Consider the following 21,171-nt stretch of genomic DNA (forward strand, 5'->3'; position numbering starts at 1 on the left):
ATTTCCTGTTATCTCTAAATTGTAATTTGTGTTTCACTGATAACCACAGTCAATTCTGATTCCTATGTTTAATCACTGGTCTCTTATTTTCTTTGTGTTACTATAAAAGCAATGAAGGAGGAGAGTGGAGGTAATACAGAGGATGAGCCACAGTGAGTGAGCTGGGCTTTCAGAACGTGTGAAGAGGGTGTTGGAAGTGGGATAAACCAGGGGTGGTGTTTGGAAATGCACAGAGCAGCCATAAGGCAGCATGAAGCAGGAAAGCAAGACCAACTATAAAAACCACTCCTCTCTCTGGCAATTACAATCTCCATATGTTCCCCTGGAAACATGGAGCTCTGTCAGTTTAACTTTTGTTTTTTCCATTTGTAATAGTGACTGGGGCACAGAGAGGAAAAAAAAATATTTTTCTAGCCTAACAAGAGAACAATGCAAGTGAAATAAGAAATGGCAACTGACCAGTGTCTTCAGGATTGACAAAAAAAGAAAAACTCTTCCTTATTCTCAGGAGGAGAATAAGGTGAACTGGAAGATACAGGTGCCACTTAACAGGGAAGTCGAAACTCACCACAAGCAGTTGACAGGTGGGAATGGGAACCCAATGGGGACGGTTACGGTATGGTTTGGAACACCATTTCCCAAAATTCATATGTTGAAACCTAAAACTCAATGTGATGCTATTAAGAGGTAAAACCTTTAGGAAAGTCAATGAGTGATCTACCCTCATGGGTATGATTTATGCCCTTATAAAAGAGGCTCAAGGGAGCTCTCTTGTGCTCTTTGCCACATGAAGAAATAATGTGCCATGCATGGGAAACCCTAACCAGGTGCTGAATCTGTTGTCAACTTGATCCTGGACTCCTCAGTCTCCAAAACAGTGAGAAATAGATTTCTGATGCTTATAATTTACACAGTCTAAGGTATTTTATTATAGCAGCCTAAAGACAAAGACAGGAATAGATAATGTTTTTCAAGAAAAGCTACAAAATCCATTTTAAAATCTCGGCTCAAAATCTTTGAGGCCAAAGAAAGAACTCTATGAGCGACATTTAACTTCCATTCTATCATGGCCTATGTGTCCTGTTTTATAGATAATAGAAGCTATTATATCAGTCGTTGAAACCTGAACTATGGGATTATCTTAAATTGCAATAGAAGCATTAGAAATTTAGCCTTATGGAAAGTATTATTTCCTGGAAGATTTGTGAGGTTGATCAAGATAGTTGTACTCTCAAGAAAGGTGCTTATGAGAAGGGTAAAGAGTCTCATCTCACTAGATGAGACCAGCCAGACTTCACAATAGCAATGTAAAATTCCATGCTAATCAAGTGCCTGTGGCTTTCTGAATTCAGGAAGAAGATAAGCCATCGACTCAGGCAAAGAAGTAATTTTTTACTTGGCCTCATAGCATTCAACAGCTTAAGCCAGTTTCAATGTCGCATGACAGAATGCAGGTTTTACAAATCCAGGAAAACAAATCACTTCATCTCAAGTACGGTTGGAGATGGGTCCCCTGAGTCTCCACGGATAGCTCTAAGTTCTGTCTTATCACATAAACAATGGGCAATGCTGTTTGTCTTTCAGTCTGAATGCAGCATGATATGTTTCCCTTGGCAGCCATGTCCTCCCTGTTAAAGAAGGCCTGGCACACAGGATTTCTGTGAATCACCTGATCTGCCCTTGCATTATTAGTCAATAGGAGACACCAGATAAGGTAAGGAGGCCAAGAGGGAAGTCACCCCTCCATCCAAGAGATGATCCATTTCTCTAACTGGAAACGCTGGGGTAGACGTCATCTGGGTTCACCCTGTTTCCACCATATGGAGAAAAAGTGAGTCTCATTATTTCTGGCAACAAAGGAAACCTTCAGGGTGGGAGAGGACCCAGGAAGGGCCAGGAGAAGCCACTGGCCATAGGCTGCTTTGACAGGAACAGGTGGAGCACGCTGTGGCTCAGCTACTCTCAGCCCTGACTTCTCTTTCGCCACCAGGGAGCAGTTTGTTAGGTCCACCATATGTTGGACGGAGACAATCTACCTTCCCATTAGTGTTTTTAAAAATTAAAGGAAAAACACAGTGGATAAAATGAGGATTTCTCGGTTTTTGTCTCTCATTTTTCAGTTTTTAAGTCATCAGTGATGGCTTCTTTAGAATGAGAGTGACAAAGATTCAGTGCTTCTCAAGGTACCTCTCTGTCCATCACCTGTCTCCTGTGGCAGAGCACCCCCAAGGACATACCTCACGTCCAGGAAGCCAGTAGACGGATGGCTAAAGTAAAAATAGGCAGGATCCAAAGTACATGTATGTGGCCAAGTGAATCCGTGTTCCCAACTTGAAGAAAGCCAACCGGCTGAAGAGAGCAACAAGCTAACAGTTAGGTAAGGAAAATACATTTGTTCCTCCTCTTTCCTCCTCCCCTCCCCTTCTCTCTCTTCCACTTCTTCCCTCCCTCTTCTCTCTCCTTTGCTTATTCTCTCCACTGAGGAATCATGAACCTGATCTTTGAAGATTAACATATTTAGAATCCCTGGAAGAAAACTGCATCTCGGGAATGTGTTTTTGCTTCCCAGATGGGACATTCTGACCCTCTGATCCCTGTGAACTGGGTTTGTTGTTGTTGTTGTTGTTGTTTTGCTTTCCTACACCTTGTGATGCTGCTGATATGCTCCACTGTGCCTCTGGTCCTGGCTACAAGTGTTTTCCATAACCTCCCCACCCCCAAAGCTTCCTTGCAACATGAGGGTAAAGAAGAAGAGCAGTGAATGAACACTGAAGGAACTTCACATTTTCCTCTCCATACAGCAATGCTTGCTTTGGTTTGGGAAATGACTGCAGGTGAAGGAAGGAGCCTTCATTATATCTTCTAGATTCAGTCATTGAAATTGTCTCACTTAGAAGCATGGACCTAAAGCCCTATTCTCATTGTTCGTGTAGTAAATTTAAGACAAGAAGAGAGTAAATAACAAGCAAGGTAGGGAGGCAGGCTCTTAGCATGTTCTTGCTTCCAATATGGGGATGGGGGAAGGAGTTAAGCAATAATGAAAACAACGGTCAAGAAAATCTTTTAACAAGATCTCTTAGTGTTAATTTTTTCCTTTTTTTTAGAACTGTGTTGAGACTGGCACAGGCCAGACAAGCCTTAGGAAGCCTGTGTTTCATGCTGAAATGCAGAAATCAAAACAAGCTAAGCTCTGATGCCCAGAATGTGGGTAAGCTGGCAAGTTGATGCTTTGCTGAAGCCGTTTTGTACCAGGCCAGTATCCACCACTTGCAGAACTCCAGATCTTCACAGGTTGGCCACCTGGCTTTTCAGATGTATACAGAAGATTTGTATTCCTTTTGCTCAGAGAGAGGCCTGGCTGGAGGCCTCAGTCTCATAAACCAAATTGCTGATGTCTGACAGCTGTTAGCCTTGCAGAGGAGCCCATGATGTCATGAGCCTGCCTAGCTTAGCCTAGTTTTGTTCCCTGGGGACAGCCTGGGCCTTGATCTTCTAGATTCTAAAATGGATAAATAAATTGATCAGTGATTATCAAGTATCACAACCTGGAGTGAAAAATACATTTTACTTCAGGATCCAGCATAGATATAATTTACGTATTTTAATTTTACTTAAAAATGACAACAGGTATATTAAAAAACTGAAGTGAAATATTTTTAAAACACTATTTACCCTTACCATCTGTAATACAATACACACTGATACCTTTTCTTCTTCTCTCTCTTTAATGCTGATGAGAAGCCGTGAAATTAATTTCAGGACCTGTTATGTAGGTGACAGGCCACAGCTGAAATTCTGTGATCTGGAGCACTAGTTCAGTTAATAATTTAGTAAGGGCTGGGGATGTGGCTCAAGTGGTAGAGCACTCTCCTGGCATGCGTGCGGCCCGGGTTCGATCCTCAGCACCACATACCAACAAAGATGTTGTGTCCGCCGAGAACTAAAAAATAAATATAGGAAAAAAAACATAAAAAAAAAAATAATAATTTAGTAAACATCAACTTGTGCCAGGTTGTCATGGATTCTTCTAAGTTCAGTGGTAAATTGAACAACAAGTACACGTGCCCTCATGAAGCTTACAAATACGTAAGTAATGAACTAGAGAGTATGTCAGGTGATCATCAGATGTGGATGCCCCACCCATGTTCCTCCTCCCCTGGTGTTTCAGAGTCCAGCATCTGCATCTCTTTGCTTTGGGACTTTTTCCAAAGTCACAGAAGCCTTCTCTGACCACCTTCAGGAGAAGTGTCAGGAGTTCACATTTTACTCCTAAGCAGCCCCCAACCAAAGATGAATGGAAGTCAACGTGTATTTACCCCAGATCCTTCTCCTCTTAGATGGGATAACTGCACAACATCTCCCCAATAACACAAATACCCAAATTCTTAACACAAGGTCTATATCTGTGTTACTCAAACTGTGAAATAAGGTAAGTAGTGCTTGGTGTTCAATAAATAGGAAGAGAGGATAGAGAAGTCATTTTACATAATGAGGTCAGGAAAGACCTCAAAGATAGAAAACAGTGGTATTTGAGGAAAGATCTCAAGGACTATGACCAAAAACCTAATAAGACGAGGAAAACTTTATTTGGGGACTTGTGTTTCAGAGATCCTAGTCTATAGATAACCAGCTCCATAGCTCTGGGCCCAATTTGAGGCAGAACATCGTGGTGGAAGAGTACAGCAGAGGACATTATACCAGGACATTACACCAGGAAGCAGAGAGAGAGCTCCAGTCTCTAAGGACAAAATATATAACCCCAAACGACATCTAGTAACACACTTCCTCCAGCCACATGCTACTTGCCCACAGTTACCACCCAGGTAATCCTATCAGGGGATTAATGCTCTGATTAGGTTAAGGTTCTCATGATCCAATCATTTCACTCTGAACTTTCTTGTGTTGTCTCACATATGAGCTTTTCTGGGATACCTCATACCTAAACCATAACAGGAAGAAAGATCTGTGAATACAGGTGGGTGAGGCAGGTGTCCCAGGCCAAGGAAATATTCAGTGCAAAGGCTCAGAGGTGAGAGTAAGCTAATCAATGCTGATAGACTGAGATTTTTTTTTTTGTCCCATCAAATTCATGTATTAAAGTCCTAATCACAAACAGTATGGTATTTGGATGTTAGACCTTTGGGAAGTAATTAAGTGCAAAAGGTGTTATGAAAGTGGAATCTCCATGGTGGCCGGGCGGTGGGGGGGGGGCCGGCGGGGAGGCAGGGGGAGGTGGAATAAAGGAGATTCTACCTCTCTCCTTCATGTGTGAGCCATCCGACCCCACAGAGAGCCCTCACTTAGAGGCTGTCAGGCTGGCACCCTAACCTCAGACTTCCGGCCTCCAGAATTATGAGAGTGTTTGTTGGTAAAGCTGCCCAGTCTGTGGTATTCTGTAATAGCAGCTAAACTGACTAAGGAAACCCACTGATACAAGCAGGGAACACAGTAGTGGGAGGGGAGATCAGAGCTATCATGATCATGTTTAAGTAGACACTTTAAACTCTTAACATTTTATTTTATGACTAGATGATGATTGAGGGTTACAACACCTGGAAACCTGATTCAAAAATACACCTCATCATTTAAAGCCAGGAAATGTGGTAACAGCAGGCAGAAAATGATGGAGGTACAGAATACACTGTATGAGAACATCGCAGTACCTCTCCCAGCATGCCCCTGTGGTTTTGTTAAGCTAAGCTTTCTGGCGTGGTTTTTCCATTATTAACTAATTCTGATTGTCAGGCTTCAGGAGACCCTGGGACCTTTCATGTTTCCAGTCATCAACTGATCTCAGCCTTTTAGCTGGTGCAGTGCAACAGGGTTTGGGCATTAGTTTCTTTGTATAAAAGATGACTCCACCAGCTCTGAACACCACTGACCCATTCTTAGTCATTTGGGAAAAAACACAGCCATTTCCTTTGGTGGAGTATAAAGCAGCAAAAGCATGAAAGGGGATGAAAAGCATCCTTTAGGTTGTCAAGGAGAAAAGAGGAACTACCTTACATTCATTCCTAGGGTCACATTTTAGAGAAGGGAAGTCTTTCTGTGATGCTCTAAACAGAGACCATCTCCACTTGAACTCTTTCACTGATGAAGACTCTTTGCTTTGTCACATGGGAATTTCAATTCTCAAGCTCCATTGATTAGATTACAACCTTTCCATTATGTTTTGTCTCCTTTGATTTCATTCACCAATGTTTTTCAGTTAAGAGCATACATATCGTTCACCTCTTTGTTTAAAATTATTCCACTTACTTGTATGCTATTACCAATAGGATGGTTTCCTTGCATTTTCAGAGTATAAAAACATTTCTAGGGGCTGGGGCTGGGGCTCAGAGGGACCTGCCTGGCATGCTTTAGGCACTGGGTTTGATCCTTAGCACCATACAAAATTAAATAAATAAAATAAAGATATTGTGTTCATCTACAACTAAAAAAAAATTTAAAAATCTACCTAGCAATTCTTAAAAAAAAAAAAACTTCTAATTTTTCTCATTATTTTAAATCAAGTTCCAAAGAACTTTCCAAGAAACCCAGGAGAAAAATCTCTTTCATATGATAATTCTTTATACAACTGAGCAAAATCAACCTACTTTTATCTTTCCTGAGTCCAATCATCATCAGGTCAATAGGATATTATATATTTCTAGCACTTGGACATAACTTAGAGGATTCACTTGTCAATGATTGTACTGACCTTAATGATCACTGCATGCCCAATGTTGTTCCAAGCACATTAATGTCAATAACCTCATTTTAAGGACAACATGAAACAGTTTAATAATTTTCCCAAGACATGTAACTGTTAAGTACTGGAAATTATCACCCAGACTGGCTATTCCGACTCAAGAGCCATTATTATTTAAAACTGCTCCACTCTGTCACCTCTCCACCAACAAACCCATGGCTAGTTACTGGAGTCCAAACAAGACTCAGATCTCTGGATCCCAGTCCAGCGCTCTTTCCTCCACATCCTGAGTGTAGATATAATGACCTTGGGAGGAAAGAGAGGAAGGAAAAAGTAGGATAGAGAATTCCTAAATCTAGACCCAGTAGAATTGTTGAGCTTTTGCTTCTGTTAGCAAAAGTAAATTTGTCTGTTGTAAATTTAGTCCAAAAAAAAAAAAATCAACATTGGCAATGACATAAAGGAAGCCTTGCTCCAGAAAGACTCTGGAACTCTGGCTAATTCCCACACTCTAGGCACCTGTGAAAACAAAGCTCAGCAAAGTCTTCTTGAACCCGGAAGGAAGTGATAGCCTCCAGGCATGGGTCCTCTTCACCTGAGGCTGTTGAGATGGTGAAAATTCACGGGTGAAAGCTTCCTTTGTATAATGTTTTCCTTCTCCCTCAAGGAATTGAGGGGTGGAGTAAGAAGAAAAGGATGGCCTCAGTTCACAGAGCTGATCCTGAAGATTCCATCAAGAATGTGATCTTTCAAGAAGAGCTTAAGAGGCAAAAAATCTCACAGAAAGGAATCAGGATGGAGACAGAGGTGACAGGTGTTAGTAGTGTTGTTCCATAGGAGCAGCCAGACTGATCCGTTCTAAATGCAGGTCTGTTCGTTCATGCCACTCTGCACAGTCCTGCAGGGACTTCCCTCTCTTCTTGTAGGACGCTCCCATTCCAGAAAGATGCTGCACAGCTGTTGTTGTTTAGATCTTGAATTTCCCCCCAAAAGGTCCATGCATTGAAGTGTTGGTCTCCAGTTCACAGTAATATTGGAAAGTGGAATCTTGGGTAACTGGGGACTAACAGAGGAAGTTAGGTCACTGGAGAAATGCCCTTGAAGGGAATATTAGGATCTTAACCCCTTCTTGTTTCTTTCTTTGCGTCCCAGTAACCACTAGGTGAACAAGCCACAGCCACACTCCCACCAGGACATACTGTGCAGCCACAGGCTCATAGGAACAGAGCCAATCATAATCCATGAAATCTCTGTTACCACGGACCAAAATAAATCTCTGTTCCTCAAAGTGGGTTATCTCAGGTATTTTGTCAGAGTGGAAAGTTGACTAACACAATAATTCTGAGTCAGGGTTCTGCACAAGTTATATCATTACAGAGGCCCATCCTGACCCTCTGGACTTAATTTATACTCTCTTATCCCTTTTCTCTGTTTCACTTCTTAGCACATATAACCACCTGGTATATGGATCATTTTTGTTTGTTTGTTAATAATGTGTCTTTCCACCACTGGAATATAATACTTTGGATGACATCTCAGATTGAGTCTCATTTTTTGTCCTGTGGCAACCCAGCTCCAGGGAACCTGACATTTGCTGATGAATGAAAGACTGAAAAATAAATAAATGAACAAAACTGAGAGGAGAAAAAGAAGAGATGGATAAAGAAGATGGCAATTGATATTCTCCAGCTCTATCCATTTATAGGCAAATGCCATAATTTCATTCTTCTATATGGCTGTGTAATGTTCCATTGTGTATATATAGCAAATTTTCTCTATCCATTCATCTGTTAAAGAGCACCTAGTTTGGTTCCATAGTTTAGCTATTGTGAATTGAGCTGTTATAAACACTGATTACATGACCAGTGTAATTCTACATCATGTACAACCAGAAGAATGAGAAGTTATATTCCATTTATGTATAATGTGTCAAAATGCATTCTACTATCATGTATAGCTAAATAGGAGAAATAGAAAAAAAGAAGATGGCAAATGGATGAATGTTCCTAACCAGTAAGAAAACTTGAAATGAAGTACGTAATCTGAATATGAATAGGAAGATGAGGCAAGGTGAGAAGAACTGGTAATTCTTAGGGTTTCAAAAATAGGAACACTAATCTGCAAACTAGTAGGAATGTATTTTAAAAGCCCTTTCGCTGGTCTTCCCAAACAAGGGATTTCAATAGCATCTACTTATTGAGCCAGACATCTGATCTGCATTAGCTTTAGTACTTGTGATGCCCACATAAGTGATGATTTATTATCTTCACTTTGCCAATGAAGACAGTGGGGGTACAATGTTAAGCCACTTGTTCACAATAGCCAAAAGTTGGACATGACCCAAGTGGCCATTAGTGGATAAATGGACAAACAAAGTGTGGCATATTTATACAATAAAATACTCTTCAGTCTTAAAAAGGAGTAATGATATAATATAATGATATAAAAAAGGAGTAATGATATAACATACTGTGTATATAAACCTTGAGAACAATGTGCTTCGTGATAGAAATCAGACAAAGAAAGTCATGTACTGTATGGTTCCATTTATATGAAAAAACAGAATGAGTAAAACTATAGAAATGGAAGGCAAATTAGTGGTTTTCAGAGTCTGGGGAGAAAAAAGGGAAGTCACTTCTTAATTTTTACAAACAGGGATATTTTTCAAACATCCACTTTAGGAATGATGAAAATGTTTGGGAACTATAGAGCAGGGACAGTTGTACAATACTGTTAATATATTAAATGCCTCTGCATTGTATACTTATAAATGGTTAAATGTTATTTGAATTTTACTTCAATTAAATATATTAAATTAAAAAGCTAAAAAATTTGCTCAGGATCATAGAACTAGTAACTATTAGTGAGAATTTCCTGGGTAGCTCATAAATCCTTGCTTTGATTACTCTGCCCCAGTGTTTTTAAACTTAAAACAAATTCTGAAGTTGACATCCAACTAGGCCCATCTACTAAAGTTCCTAGCACAGCCTAACAGCCCAGTAAGTTACGCATTCTGCAATAGACTTATCCACTGATGAGATCAGAGCCCTCATGATCCAGTCATGGCCCATAGGCTCCAACTCTGACTGCTGCTGTCACAGGAACCAAATGTTCAACACAGAAGTTGTTGGGAGACACTTCAGATTCAAACCATGATGACTAGCTACACAAATTCAGCTGCATATTAAAAGATTCATACTCTATCACCAAGTGTGGTTTATCTTTGGGATGCAAGGATGATTGAACATACACAAATGAGACACCACATTAACAGGCTGGAGGATGAAAATCACACAATCAGCTCAACAGTTGCAGAAAAAAAAAAGTATTTGAAAAAATTCCACTCCTTTTCATGATTGGAGGAAAAAAAAAACAGCTCAGTGGGGTACAGCACTTATCCAGCATTTCTGAAACCCTGAGTTCAATTCCCAGCACCAAAAAAAATTCTTTTAATTTTAATTTTAAAAATGACAGTTAACAAATAAATAATACAAGGAAAGTACCTTTCATTCATAGTTGACTGTAGAAATGTGATGCGTCCAACTTTGCCCTTTTTCCTTAGGACTGCTTAGCTAATCTGGGGCTTTTATTACTCCACATGAACATTAGGATAGTAATTTTTTTATTAATACAAAAACTGACTTTGGGGTTCTTGATAGGCATAGCATTAAATTGGTGAGGATATAGACAATCTGGGACCCTGTACACAGTTTATAGGTATGCAAAATGATGCACCCTCTATGGAAAACAATGTGGAGATTCCTCAAAAATATCAAAATTGAAACTACCATATAATCCAGAAATCCCACTAGGAAGTATATATACAAAAGAAATAAAATCAATATCTCAAAGAGATATTGAAATTTCTTTGTTCATCAGTATTATTCATGATAGCTAAGGTACATAAATAATCTGAATTGCCCTTGACAGATGAATAAAGAAAATGTAGCATATACACAAACATTGGAATACTGTTCAGTCCTTAAAAGGAAGAAAATACTATCACAGGAATGACAACATGGTTGAAACTGGAGGACCTTGTGATAAATTAAATATGCCAGAAACAGGAAGACAAATATTTCCATCTACGTGGAGTTTTCTAAAATAGACTCACAAAAGCAGAAAGCATAAGAACGGTGGTTGCCAAAGGCTGAATGGAGAAGGTAATTTGGGGGAATTTTGTCCAGCAAATATAATGTTTTAATTACGCAAGATGAACAAATTGTAGAAATATGCTGTACAACGCTGTGCTGTATTTAACAATACGGTATTGTATACTTAAAATTTTATTAAGAATGTGGATTGTTAGGTGTTCTCTTTTAAATGTTTTTATTTATTTTAATTAGCTAAACATCACAGTACAATGCATTTATGTACTTTGATATATTATGCATAAATGGGGTATAATTTCTCATTTTTCTGATTGTACATGTTATAGAATTACACCAGTCATGCAGTAATATATGTACACAAAGTGATAGTATCTGTTTCATTCTGTTATCCTTCCTATCCTTATATCCCCTCCCCTCCCTTTACTCCCCTCTAAGGTAACCAACTCTATTCTTCCCTAATCACCCCATCCCCCACTGCTTCTCCCTTATCACAGGGACACTCCTGGCACATGACAGAGATGGAGAAAGCAGGTAAGTGTGAGCCAGTTTTCCCCAGGTGCCAATGGGGACTTCAGGAAGAATACTCACTTTATGGTCACCTGGGGTTTACAAACCCTGGCTAAAACAGCACCTCTCAAACTTCTGTGTTCATGTGAATCAACTGGGGATCTTGGCAAAATCCGCTTCTAAGCCAGTAGTTTTGGTGTAGTGTGAGGAGATCTCATTTCTAACATACCCTCAGGCGATGAAGTAGTTTCTGAAACAAATTTTGATTAACAAAAAATGCTCAACCTCTGATCTTGGAACATTGTGTCTGCCAAGGGCTTGGCTAGCTGCTTCAGAGTCTTCTGGGGAAATAGTACATTCAATTCCCCAGGGTCTTCTTCTTTGGTAACACAGATTGAAGGGGCCTGGAGTAGGGCTTGGAATCTGTGTTTTAATGGCTATTCTGTGTGATCCTGATGCATGGTTATGTTTGAGAATCACAGCGTGAAAAAAGAAAATAATATAAATTATTTTTTCCCAAGAAAGAAAGGAATGAAGCTTTACTGATATATAGCATTTGGGATTTACAGTGGTGTCTTCACTCAATTCTTGAATTAGCTCAACACAAGTCCCAAAAGCTACTTGAAGTATCTCCAGAATAGGAGGGAGTCCATCAAACAGATGGTCAATGTCAGGGAGTTCCCACTTGCTGGTTTGCTATTTATGTACCACAGGCCTTCATTGGTGTATTTTATTTTATAAAAGCAAGACTTTTAGAAGATGAAACTTAAAAACATGTTGTAATAAAATAGGGAGTGAGTATGAGAACGTTGGCTACCACACAGAAGTTTCCTGTCTACCTCATGGCAAGTAGTAAAAACAGTTGTTGGATTTAAATGTGTTGTCTGTTTTCTTTTACCAAGACATTTTTTCCAGCAGAGCTTGGTAGCACATACTAGTTATCCCATATACTTGGGAAACTGGGGCAGGGGGATCACAAGGTGAAGTGAAGCCTGGGCAAATTAGTAAGACCCTGTCTCAAATTAAAAAGAAAAAAAAGTTTTTAAAGGGCTGAAGATGCAGCTCAATGGCACAGTACTTGCCTGGCTTATGCAAGGTCATTTGCTTAATTCTCACTACTATAAAAATAAAATTAAATTTTACTTTACATTTTAAAATTGTATCTAATTTTTAAAAATTTTCTACTTTCCTTAATTTGCAATGCCATAGTTACATATACAACTATAAATAAAAAGATATTTGCATATTTGGGAAGAAATACTCAAAAATAATTTTACTGCTGGAACAATGAGCAAAAAAAAACAAAACATGGAGATCACTTTTCTAGAATATAACTTTTCAAACTTGAATGTACACATGAACCACTTCTTGTTAAACTACAAAATCTGAGTCTGATTCTGAATTTCTAACAAGCTTCCCTTTGATGACAATTGTAGTAGGTCCAAGGACTACACTTTGAATAGAGAGACTCACAGTACAATCTTCTAAAGAAACCCATGTAGCTATTATAACAATCATTGCATTTTATTCAGCTTGCACAGTTCTTTCTCCCTGGGTTTAGGAGATAGGAGTCCTTATTAGTCAGCCGCCCAACTCTGTTGGCACCTTCCCATGCACATCCCCAGGAAAAAATTATTCCCATTTCAATGCCAACAAAGGTTGGATGTCCTTAGCCTCATTGCTTATCTACCAGCATGGGCTTCCTTGGGAAGAAGGAAACACTATCTACTAAGAGTAGTGCCATATATTTACACATTTTATAATTTACCGAATTCATTCACACATGTCAACTGACATCAGCCCCATGATAATCCTTGGAGGAAGAACAGAGTGGGTGTATTATAAACCCACTTAGAAATACTATATGGCAGAAGCAAGCTGAGCAGTTTCAGAGTTGGTGTGATCAGGAACAGCTTTAAGAACAAAGCACTATGGAGTCTGGAGATCAAGAATGCACAGTTTCAATAGATAAGGACTGAGGAAAGTATCATTCTAAGAAGGAAAGGTATAGATATTTATTGAGCTATTGCTCAGAAGTCCAATAAAATCATCAGGAGAAAAGATGTTTCAACTTTATTCTGTGGAAAGTAGGTACCATTAAAAATCTTAATTCGGTAACTGAAGTAGATAAATTCGCCTAGAAGCATTTGAGTTTGATGCAGACATATCTGGTGAAAGTGAGTCTATTCAGGAAGATATTTAAGAGGAAAGAATAAAAATGATGAAGGAATGAACTGAGGCAATAAGAAGTAGAAGGGGAAAAAGTATTTACAGGTCTTTTTTCCTGACTGGATGTAGAATATGACACAGAAAATACTGACAGTTGAAGCCAGAAAAAAAAAAAAAGATAAGCTTTTATATCTCAAGGCCTATAAAACTGTGCATGCCCTTTGATCTAACTATGCTTCACCTGCAATTTGATCTAAGCAAATAAATTCTCCAAAGGCAAAGTTCCATTCCACTTTCCAGACCTGTGTTCATTTTCCCATTATGTATAAAAATGTGAAAACCACCTACATGTTCCTAATATGGTATGAGTAAGTAAATTATCTGTGTAATAAGATTATAAAGACATTAAAAGATTAAGGGAAATTTTGAAGAATAAAAAGAACCATGCAGGAAGAACTAATCCCTTAGCAACATCAATTCTTCTAAATTAATAAGTTAAATGTAACATAATGTCAAATAACTATTTTAGTTGGAAAAATTATTTATTAAATTTTATTAAAATAAATACATCACCTTCACCAAGAAAATTTTAAAAGGAAAAAGTGGTTGTGCCAATGTCCTAACCAAAACAGTGCATTTACATAGGCATCTACACTGGCATCTATATAAGCATCTCAAAGAAACAGAGTGGTGGTGTGCACAACACTTAAGAAGATGGAAATGTAAAGCATGATATGTGACACAAAAAATTATAGATTTTTTTTCCAGTGGGGTAACAAGTAATTGATTATGCTCAGAATAAAATTCAACTTCCTACTTTTGTATTTGAAAATAAGTCATAATATAATTAAAGATCTATTATAATAAGAAAAAATACATTGATCAGTATTACATACAAAGAAGCAAGGCAGAAAACCAAGAAGGCTTCATTGAATATAGTGGACAGGTTTGATTAGGAAAAATTAAAACCTTTCCCAGTGAGACAGTCTAACAAAATCAAAGGAAATATGACACACAGAAAAATGCTTGCAATGTACTTAACTCTATCTAATAAATGACCCTAAAATTTTATTTAAACAAACAAATACCCCAGAAGAAAGACAGGCATTGCATTGAATAGCTACAGCATAAGCATGTTTACAGCATGTAAACTTAACCTCAAAAGAAATCTCAGGACTTGGAATTACTATAACAGATGTTGTATTTACTTATCAAACTGGCAAGATAAGATTGATAAAATTCGGTGTTTGTGAACATGGGAGAAAACATGCTTGCTAGGAGTGTATATTAATACACATTTGGGAATAGAAGTAGGAGGTATATATGAAAATTTAAAACATTCCTACCCTATGCCTCAATAATCTCACTTTTAGAACTTTCTCCAAGGGTGTTTTTGGAGTAATTCAGTAGCTATCTATCAAAAATTTAATGGTCACTTCCTTTGATTCAGCAATACCTGTTTAAGCTTCTACCTTAAGGAACATGGAAAGATAATCATAACAGCATTTCTGATGCTAAAATGTCAGAATAATCAAAGATCTAACAAGAGAAGAATGGAAGAATAAATTACTAACAATGAAGCCACTGAAAAGAATGAAGTATATCTCTAGATAGTAAACTAGAATATATATTTGCATTGTTTTAAAAAAACAAGTTTTAAAAGTCATTGCAATTTTAGTTTAAAAATATTTGCACATGCTCATAGAGACATAAGTATATAGACACATGAAAAAGAACAGGTACATACGCTATGTGAATGTTGGTTTCTTCTGGAAATGGGATTGAATTAAAGATGCCTGATTTAGAAGGATTGGTATTTATGACTATAGATGAAGATTTTTTTTTTTCTTAGCAGTGTGAAGATTGTGAGTAATTGTTGGCTCTTTTGGTATTTTTAGCAGTCTTCTATTTTGTTAAAGAAAGAAAAGTCGTCTTCAAAGAAGAAAAATGAAGGACCAAGACAAAACTTTCCCCTTTCAAGCAGGAGGAGAAAGAAGAGAGGATATGGAAAAAACCATCAGAGAAATGCCACAGAGAGACAGAGAGAAACCCAGGGAGTACCGAGGTCTGAAAGCCAAGGAAGGAGAACTTCCTGAGGAAGGAGTGAAGGGGAGCAGAGTGCTAGGGGAAGGGCCCAGGACGACCTACCCCCAAGATGAGTAGCAGTTTCCAAAGACAGGGCATTAAAGGATTCAAGGGAGCTAACTGTGCTCTTTGTAGAGAGAGAAATCAGCACCCGACCCTGAACCTTTCGGATTAGAAACACTGCAACTGATACTCAGACAAGGCATGTTTTGAACACCCTCAGATAGTGCTGGTGTACTGACTGAAAACCATTAATTAAGGCTTCAAGAGGGAAATAAGTAAGAAAAGCCAATGAGTGTGGAATATTCTTTCACTAAGTTTGACAGATGGAGGAAGGGGTGAATTAAATTGTAAAGCCAACCAAAAGGCCAGCAGGGTTAGTGAAGATGTGAGGAAGTTGTAGACTGAGATGAAAAAGCCCATCAGACAAAAAAAGATAAAATATCAAGGCAGGTAGAGGAATAGGGAAGGGGGAAAAAGGAACTTAAAGTTTCTAGACTTTCTGTTATATTATTCACATTTTTATATATGCTGTCACCATTATTATTACTTACTGGATTTTTGAGCCATTTGTTACTATGTTTGACTTACAGTGATTAAGTGAAACTCAGAGAAGACAAATGAATAGCTGAGACTCAAACCAATGCCAATGTTTGGGTTCTTTCCTTGCTTAAGCCATTCAACCAGGCCTTGGAGGCAAGGAGCAGATATGAGATCCAGGGTGAGATTGGAGGAGTCACCTTGGAAACAGGGAGGAACTCAACCACTGAGACAGATGCCGAGATGAGCCAGAAAAGAACACAAGAGGGGGGCAAAGCTTGCCAGTGTGCAGGGAGGGGGGGAATGACAAAACAAGAGTGGGGCCAGAGGAAACAGGATGAGGCTCACAGCTGCCTTCATCTCAGTAACAGGAGACAAGTTAATGCACGCGAGGACAGTGAATGCCATGGCTTAGGAACACTGCCTGTAGGATGCACAACACAGCTGAAAGCCACCCTTGACCTTCTCTCCCAGGGGGATGAGGATTAGTCAACAACTAGCCTGTCACCTGCTGTGAACCACATGTACAGGTACATTGAGTTGACTGCTATGGTGTAGGGACCACAGGGGAAGAACAAGGTCCCTGCCTCTTGATGGCTGACAGTCCAGAGTTGTCTAAAGTGATTTTTTTCACTATCTTTTGAAATACTCTGATTATTAAAAAAAAAAAAAACTTATGGTAGGACTGATGGTCCTGGGCTTTGCAAAGGTCATATTGAATTAAAGACAGTCCCCAAAGTATGATGACTTTTTTGAGCTTTTTACTTTTTAATGATGCAAAAGCATCTCTGTATAAGTATTCTGTTAAAAGAGGCTTTGTGTTAGATAATTTTGCCTACTTTGCTAATGTTCTGTGCATGTCTAAGGTCAGCAATACAAAGTTATAATGTTAGGTAGGTTAGGTGTATTAAATGCATTTTTGATACAAGATATTTTCATTTTAGCAATTTGTGGGATAGATTAGTGGGACATGACCTCATCATTCATCCCTAAGCATCTGTATTCTGCCATTGACAATACTGCCCATTGGTTTTGAAAACATGTAGAAGTCATATATCTTCACAGATACTCATGGAAAAGAAAATATACCTCGATCATCAAAGGAAGCAAGTGCAGGTTGTATAAGAGGAAACCAGATGGATTCTATGGTTTAACTTGTACGAGGACAAGTTATTGAACAGGAAACACTAGATTATTATGCTTACACAGGTGCCTCTGGGCTGCCAATCCAAAAGGATCACCAAAGCATCATGGGATTTTTGGTGCCTTCTGAGCCTTGGCAGGTGGCAACTACTGGATGCAATTTGCCAATTATTACAAATTCTCCTCCTCCTCTTCCTTTTCTTCTTCTTCTGAAACTCTATAACTGTTGTTTAAGATATATCCTTAGTAGCCTTCTAAGTTGTGTAACAATCAAATTTCAATACTAATTAATGGCTTCAGACACTAGCTATTTACTCAGGGAAACCTACTTGATTCAGGCAACTGTTATTGTTTGTTTCAGTACTAAGAGGCAAGAGAAAAGTGGCAATGTTTTGCAAAAGAAAAAGTGCAGGTTGCATGTGGCTTTGTTGGTCCCCAAAATAAAATAAAATTCAAAACATACAACCCTATTAGAAACAGAAATTTCTGGCACACAAAGGTGGATTATTTAGACACCCTGATATTCCTGTATTATTTTGATACAACCGAACATAAACCCAGCACCTTGGAAATTTTGGCTGTGGGTATTAAAAAAAAAAGAAAGAAAGAAAGAAAGAAAGAAAAAGAAAGAAAGAAAGAAAGAAAGAAAGAAAGAAAGAAAGAAAGAAAGAAAGAAAGAAAGAAAGAAAGAAAGAAAGAAAGAAAGAAAAATCTCTTTTAGTCAATGACTTTTTCTTTTGCCCCTTTTCTGGACTCCTTCTTAGGAGAGATGTGATTCAAATCCCTAGAGCCCCAATCAAGCATGGTCAAGCTGCTTCTCTATGTAGCTCAGAAACAAGGAAAGAAATTTGACACCAAGATCTTGGCTGCCAGAGAAACATCATCTTCGAGGTCATTCCACTTATGAAGACATTTATTTTATTGTTTTTTTCTTTTTTCTTTCTTTCTTTCTGTTTTCCGGGACAGTCTCAATGAAAGATGTGTAGCACTGATCATGCAAAACCGATCTGGGGAGAATCCGTGATTTCTTCTCCACATCTTCTCTGCATTCCGGCTGGCTCCCCCAACTACCTCTGTCACCTTGCAAAATTGGCAATCTCTGGACATTTCGCTTGCTGAAGAAAATCACTGTTTTGCCTCCAGCAAGGAAAATAAATGTTGCAACCTTGACTCCTCCTCTAATGAAGAAAGAGTGAACAAGTGCACTGAGGAGTTGAGCTTTTTCTCACAGAGCCACCCGGCTGGGGACGCTGGAGCGGAGGCTGCAATCCCCAGACGCCCAGTCTTCTGGGCTGGGCTTTCCCCGCCTTCCTTTTCTGTCTTACTCGCTCCTCTCCCGCTTTCTGGATTTTACCCACTGTCCGTGAAACAGCTGTACACACAATGGGTCTCCACGTCTTTGTGCAAGAAGTGCTCCCGGCCTGATAGGACAGACTTCGCTCCCGTGTAAAAGTGAGTAACCAGAAAGGGCTAAGCCAATGCAGGCGGGAGGGAGGGCAGGCGCTGTCCCAGGCCACCGGCGCGAGGCCGCGTGCGGGAGGGAGCGAGCGTGGCGGTAGACGCGGCTGCTAGCAGTGTGCCTGCGAGCTGCCAGAGCCCGCAGCCGCCGGGGAATCCCGAGCTGCGACCGCAGCCAGCCTTGATGTCCCTTCTCAGGGGAACTAAAACACCCTGAGGTGGTTTGCCACCCCACCCCAGCTTTCACAACTGCGCTCGGCACCCTTTAATGTTTTGAAAAAGCACCTGCACATACAGCCTTGACAGTGAGTCTCGGCGAGGTTGTGGGCTTCTCCGAATGTAGATTATTTACGTCAAAGTGAAAAGGGGAAAACAATAAAAATAAAAAATGTTAAAAAAAAAAAAAAAAAAAAAAAAACATTAGCTGGAATTAGCAAGGGGCTCAGACCGTGAACTTGAGGAGTCTCCCACCACTGGCCGTAATCGCAGCAGCCTCCTGGGTATCTGGTGGGGAAAGTTTAATGTTAACCAGCGCTGACCCAAAGGTGCGGCTGTCCCGCAAAGCTTAGGGGGTAGTGGCAGGTGAGCAGCCCCCAGGCTGTAACCCGGAGGAAGACAGAGGTGAATGTATCCAAGCAGAGGAATTCAAACTTGAGAGGAAGCTGGAAGGACAACCAGCTGGAGGAGAGGGCAGGGAGGAGGGGAGTCAGGCAAACTCAGGTAACCAAGAGCCAGAGTGTTGTGGAAGGGAAAAACAGGAGCTGGAGTTCTGGCTCTGTGAGTAGGAAAACATCCTTTTAGTGACCTCTACCTGCATCCTGGGGAAGCAACCCATCTTTCCCAAATAACAAGCAATTTGGAATTTCCTATGATTGGACTTGAAAATGCTTACAAAACATTATTGTTAATCTGGAGGGAGCCTTTGGTCTTCATTCATTGAGTTGACTGGCAAATTCCAATTGACCAATGGAGTGTTGCTAGTCCTAGCCCAGCCCTTTGTGCAACCTTGGACAGGGCAGTTACCCTCTGAGTCTGTTTTCTCTGCAAAATCTAGGGAAACTAATCAGTATTTGATTCTATGTATAAATGGGGTAGAAGGGCAGAAGAGTGCAAGAAAGAAGTAGATGAAAATTTTAATTTCAGTGTTTTTTTTTTTTTAAGTGAGGGTCATAGGTCCTATTCTGGGGCTGGGGATAGGGGGCTATTTATTCTATGTGGAATGCATATAGAATTTCACATGCAATTCCTAAGGGTTTGTGGATACCTCTGGACCATGCCGGAAACCCAAGTGAAAAATCCCTTGTCTTTAAGGACCTGCAAAAAGACCACCTGGCTAAGCTCCTGCTGGTAGCTGGGCCCATTTCGGGAGTAACCTGCAGCCTTCTCAGGGGTGTGGAATAGGCCACACTGATGAAAGAGACATCCCTCCTTCCCCATCAGCTTTCTAGACAGTCTGTCAATGACTACTCCAGTTTTTGCTTTTGGGGAACAACTCCTTACAAGTCTTCAAATGACTTTCTTAAGGTGATGGTCCTTATCCCTAGAGCTTTCCTGCCTACAGACAGCACTGGAGAGCCACCTGAAAAGGGTCACTATCCAAGTGTAAGAGCATTCTTCAGGCCACCTGTCTGGATGACCTGGCTGCATGACAGTGTGGCCAAGGCTTTGTTTGGAAACAAAGTGCAATCCGTTTTCCAATGCATAGAATGACTGGGTAATGATGTTTCTTTGGACTTCTGTATTTTGTCTTAAATGGACTGAGGTATCATCCTGTGGGGACCTCATCTTCTACTGGCAGTGCAGCAAGTTATCACAGAAAGCACACAGTGCTTTGGAGCCTCAAGACTTCAAGTGCTTCAAATTGTGGCTCCCACACTTTGGCAAGTCACTAAATTCTGAGTCCACTTTTCCTGTCTGAAAAATGGGGAACAGTACCAGTTTCCTTGTATGTTTATTGGAGAATGGAAATCTATTTGTCAAGCCTGATCCATATTATTATAAACTCCTATTCTTAATATTAACTTGGGGCTATAAGTATGTGTCCACCGGTCCCGTGCTTCTTTAGATCAGCTTACTCTTTCTGCTATGGGGCTGACATTAGCAGAACTTAAAAATGAGTGGAGGGTTCAGACACAGGATCAGCTTTACTGTTTTGACTGTACTGTGTCAAGCAGAGCACTATATATTGCCAGCAAGTAAAATATGCCCAGACTGGCATGGATCCTCAGCCCTTCTCTAAGTTTTGGCCCATGATCTTGAATACATAACTGAGCCTATAGCTACAAATAGCTAGGCATGGAAACAAGAGAAGTCCTGTGGCTGAATCCATCTCTAAACACACCAGAAACCGTCTCTGTAGAGAGAGAAATGTCTTGATTGTTATTTTTTACTGCTTGGCATTGAGTTAGCTTGAAACTCAGCTCATTCCTGCCCCCCCACCCCCCGCTTCTCTCCCCACCTCCCTCC

General features: G+C 39.8%; 1 protein-coding gene across 6 annotated transcripts in view; it reads left to right on the forward strand.

The window, feature by feature from the left end:
- Window positions 1-18,189: 18,189 nt before the first annotated feature.
- The window catches only part of Prlr (prolactin receptor), a 162,113-nt gene continuing 159,131 nt past the window's right edge, over window positions 18,190-21,171 (forward strand). For 5 of the 6 annotated variants that reach the window (XM_048802899.1, XM_048802900.1, XM_048802906.1 and 2 more), the window contains exon 1: window positions 18,190-18,699. The gene's annotated coding sequence lies outside the window, so the exon portion shown is untranslated. The remainder of the gene's footprint in view (window positions 18,700-21,171) is intronic. The other variant, XM_048802908.1, reaches the window with a different exon arrangement.

This window comes from Marmota marmota, unplaced genomic scaffold, assembly GCF_001458135.2.
Source record: "Marmota marmota marmota unplaced genomic scaffold, marMar, whole genome shotgun sequence".
NCBI lineage: Eukaryota > Metazoa > Chordata > Mammalia > Rodentia > Sciuridae > Marmota > Marmota marmota.